At 38.9% G+C, this 4,692-nt stretch overlaps 1 non-coding gene across 1 annotated transcript; it reads left to right on the top strand.

Annotated features, from left to right (window-relative positions):
- Positions 1 to 957: 957 nt before the first annotated feature.
- LOC130949157 (small nucleolar RNA R71) lies at positions 958 to 1,065 on the top strand. Its single transcript, XR_009073338.1, has one exon. It is a non-coding gene; the product is annotated as a small nucleolar RNA R71 (small nucleolar RNA).
- Positions 1,066 to 4,692: the final 3,627 nt, after the last annotated feature.

Genomic DNA, 4,692 nt, shown 5'->3' with positions numbered 1-4,692 from the left:
AAGGTATTTAGCAACTTGCTCTTCAGTGACATACTCATCCTCTTCAGAGGAAGAATACTCATCAGAGCTCATGAATGGCAGAAGTAAATCCAATGAAATCTCTATGGTCTCATTTTGAGCCTCAGATTCCCATGGTTCTTCATTGGGAAACTCAGAGGAGGTTGGTGCACGCCCATTGAGGTCTTCCTCAGTGGCGTCCACCTCCTCTCTTTCCTCTCCATATTCGGCCATGGTTATGGCTTTGCACTCTCCTTTTGGATTTTCTTCTGTGTTGCTTGGGAGAGTACTAGGAGGGAGTTCAGTAATTTTCTTGCTCAGCTGACCCACTTGTCCTTCTAAATTTCTGATGGAGGACCTTGTTTCATTCATGAAACTTTGAGTGGTTTTGATTAGATCAGAGACCATTGTTGCTAAGTCAGAGGTATTCTGCTTAGAACTCTCTGTCTGTTGCTGAGAAGATGATGGAAAAGGCTTGTTATTGAAACCTTGTTGAGGTCTCTCTTGATTCTTCCATGAGAAATTTGGGTGATTTCTCCATGAAGAATTATAGGTGTTTCCATTGGTTTCTCCTAGGTAATTCACCTCTTCCATTGAAGGGTTCTCAGGATCATAGGCTTCTTCCTCAGATGAAGCTTCCTTAGTACTGCTTGGTGTATTTTGCATTCCAGACAGACTTTGAGAGATCAAATTGACTTGTTGAGTCAATATCCTGTTCTGAGCCAGAATGGCATTCAGAGTGTCAATCTCAAGAACTCCTTTCTTCTGATTAGTCCCATTGTTCACAGGATTTCTTTCAGAAGTATACATGAATTGGTTATTTGCAACCATTTCAATGAGCTCTTGAGCTTCTGTAGGCGTCTTCTTCAGATGAAGAGATCCTCCAGCAGAGCTATCCAAAGACATCTTGGATAGTTCAGAGAGACCATCATAGAAAATACCTATGATGCTCCATTCAGAAAGCATGTCTGAGGGACATTTTCTGATTAATTGTTTGTATCTTTCCCAAGCTTCATAGAGGGATTCTCCATCCTTCTGTCTGAAGGTTTGGACTTCCACTCTAAGCTTACTCAATTTTTGAGGTGGAAAGAACTTTGCCAAGAAGGCATTGACTAGCTTTTCCCAAGAGTCCAGGCTTTCTTTAGGTTGTGAGTCCAACCATATTCTAGCTCTGTCTCTTACAGCAAAAGGGAATAGCATCAGTCTATAGACCTCAGGGTCAACCCCATTGGTCTTGACTGTGTCACAGATTTGCAAGAATTCAGCTAAGAACTGATGAGGATCTTCCAATGGAGGTCCATGGAACTTGCAATTCTGTTGCATTAGAGAAACTAATTGAGGCTTAAGCTCAAAGTTGTTTGCTCCAATGGCAGGGATAGAGATGCTTCTCCCATAGAAATCGGGAGTAGGTGCAGTAAAGTCACCCAGCACCTTCCTTGCATTGTTGGCATTGTTGTTGTTTTCGGCTGCCATGTGTTCTTCTTCTTTGAAGAATTCGGTCAGGTCCTTTAAAGAGAGTTGTGCTTTAGCTTCTCTTAGCTTTCTCTTCAAGGTCCTTTCAGGTTCAGGATCAGCCTCAACAAGAATGCCTTTGTCTTTGCTCCTGCTCATAAGAAAGAGAAGAGAACAAGAAAATGTGGAATCCTCTATGTCACAGTATAGAGATTCCTTGAGGTGTCAGAGGAAGAAAAGTAGAAGAAAGAGGTAGAAGAATTCGAACTTAGTTAGACAGAGTTTGAATTGTGTAGTGATACTCCACAGATAGAAGGATGTGAGAAGAAGGGAAGTAATTTTCGAAAATTAAGTAGAAGATTTTGAAAACATTTTTGAAAAACATTACTTAATTTTCGAAAATGAAAGTGGGAAAGAAATAAAGTGATTTTTGAAAAAGATTTTGAAATTAGAAATTAAAAAGATTTGATTGAAAACTATTTTGAAAAAGATGTGGTTGAGAAGATATGATTGATTTTAAAAAAAATGTGATTGAGAAAATATGATTTGAAAACAATTTTAAAAGATATGATTTGAAAACAATTTGAAAAGATATGATTTTAAAAATTAATGACTTGCCTAACAAGAAAAGATATGATTCAAACATAAAACCTTCCTCAACAGAAAAGGCAAAAAATGTTCAATCAAATCATTAATTGTTAGTAAGTATCTTTGAAAAAGGAAAGAAATTGATTTTGAAAACATTTGATTGAAAAGATATGATTTGAAAAAGATTTGATTTTGAAAAACTTTGAAAACTTGAAAAAAATTTGATTTTGAAAATAAAATCTTCCCCCTTTGCCATCCTGGCGTTAAACGCCCAGAATGGTGCACATTCTGGCGTTTAACGCCCAAACTACTACCCTTTTGGGCGTTAAACGCCCAGCCAGGCACTCTGGCTGGCGTTTAAACGCCAGTCTGTCTTCTTCACTGGGCATTTTTGAATGCCCAGCTTTTTCTGTATAATTCCTCTGCAGTATGTTCCGAATCTTCAATTCTCTGTATTATTGACTTGAAAGGACACAAATTAAAAATATTTTTGGATTTTTAATAATGAAGAATAATCAAAATGCAACTAAAATCAAATAACAATGCATGCAAGACACCAAACTTAGCAGTTTGTATACTACTGACACTAACAAAATGAGAATGCATATGACAAACAACAAAACACTCAAGTCAATAGAATTCAAAGATCAAAACAAGGAAATCATCAAGAACAACTTGAAGGTTAATGAAGACACATGACTCAAACAAGAAATATTTTTGGTTTTTATGATTTTGTAATTTTTTTTTGGATTTTTCGAAAATTAAGTGAAAAGGAAAATAAAGGTATCAAAATTCTTAATGAGAATTCCAGGAATCATGCAATGTTAGTCTGAAGCTTTAGTCTAAAGGAATTAGACATGGCCGGCCAAGCTTCAGCATGACATTGCATTCAAGAGCTAAATTGATGAAGATCAATCAGCTTTGGTGATGATAAGAACATCACCTTGAAACACTAGAATTCATTCTTAAGAACTCTGAAGAAAAAAAATACCTAATCTAAGCAACAAGATGAACCGTCAGTTGTCCATACACAAGAACAATTCCCCGGCAACGGCGCCAAAAACTTTGTGCGCGAAATTGTGATCACTACAACTTCGCACAACTAACCAGCAAGTGCACTGGGTCGTCCAAGTAATACCTTACGCGAGTAAGGGTCGATCCCACGGAGATTGTTGGTATGAAGCAAGCTATGGTCACCTTGTAAATCTCAGTCAGGCAGACTCAAATGGGTATAGTGATAAATGAATAAAGCATAGAGATAAAGATAGAGATACTTATGTATATCATTGGTGAGAGCTTCAGATAAGCGAATGAAGATGCCTTCCCTTCCGTCTCTCTGCTTTCCTACTGTCTTCATCCAATCCTTCTTACTCCTTTCCATGGCAAGCTCGTGTAGGGTTTCACCATTGTCAGTGGCTACCTCCCATCCTCTCAGTGAAAGCGATTGGCATATGCCCTGTCACGGCATAGCGGAATTCAGCTGTCGGTTCTCGGTCAGGCCGGAATAATATCCATTGATACTTTTGCGTCTGTCACTAATGCCCCGCCTGCTAGGAGTTTGAAGCACGTCACAGTCATTCAATCATTGAATCCTACTCAGAATACCACAGACAAGGTTAGACCTTCCGGATTCTCTTGAATGCCGCCATCAGGTCCTGCCTATACCACGAAGATTCCGATTAAAGAATCCAAGAGATATTCACTAGAGCCTTGGTTGCTTACAGAACAAAAGTGGTTGTCAGTCACCTTGTTCATAGGTGAGAATGATGATGATTGTCACGGATCATCACATTCATCAAGTTGAAGAACAAGTGATATCTTAGAATAAGAACAAGCGGAATTGAATGGAAGAACAATAGTAATTGCATTAATACTCGAGGTACAGCAGAGCTCCACACCTTAATCTATGGTGTGTAGAAACTCCACCGTTGAAAATACATAAGAACAAGGTCTAGGCATGGCCGAATGGCCAGCCTCCCAATGATCTAAGAACTAGATGTCCAAAGATGAAAATACAATAGTAAAAGGTCCTACTTATAGAAAACTAGTAACCTAGGGTGTACAGAGATGAGTAAATGACATAAAAATCCACTTCCGGGCCCACTTGGTGTGTGCTTGGGCTGAGCAAATGAAGCATTTTCGTGTAGAGACTCTCCTTGGAGTTAAACGCCAGCTTTTATGCCAGTTTGGGCGTTTAACTCCCAATTAGGTGCCAGTTCCGGCGTTTAACGCTGGAATTTCTGTAGGTGACTTTGAACGCCGGTTTGGGCCATCAAATCTTGGGCAAAGTATGGACTATCATATATTGCTGGAAATCCCAGGATGTCTACTTTCCAACGCCGTTGAGAGCGCGCCAATTGGGCTTCTGTAGCTCCAGAAAATCCACTTCGAGTGCAGGGAGGTCAGAATCCAACAGCATCTGCAGTCCTTTTGAGTCTCTGGATCAGATTTTTGCTCAGATCCCTCAATTTCAGCCAGAAAATACCTGAAATCACAGAAAAACACACAAACTCATAGTAAAGTCCAGAAAAGTGAATTTTAACTAAAAACTAATAAAAATATAATAAAAACTCAACTAAAACTACCAAAAACATACTAAAAACAATGCCAAAAAGCGTACAAATTATCCGCTCATCAAGGGTCCATTCTGAAAAC

This window comes from Arachis stenosperma, chromosome 1, assembly GCF_014773155.1.
Source record: "Arachis stenosperma cultivar V10309 chromosome 1, arast.V10309.gnm1.PFL2, whole genome shotgun sequence".
Classification (NCBI taxonomy): Eukaryota; Viridiplantae; Streptophyta; class Magnoliopsida; order Fabales; family Fabaceae; genus Arachis; species Arachis stenosperma.
Note: the sequence above shows the minus strand (reverse complement) of the source record. Positions and strands in the feature narration are given on the sequence as shown.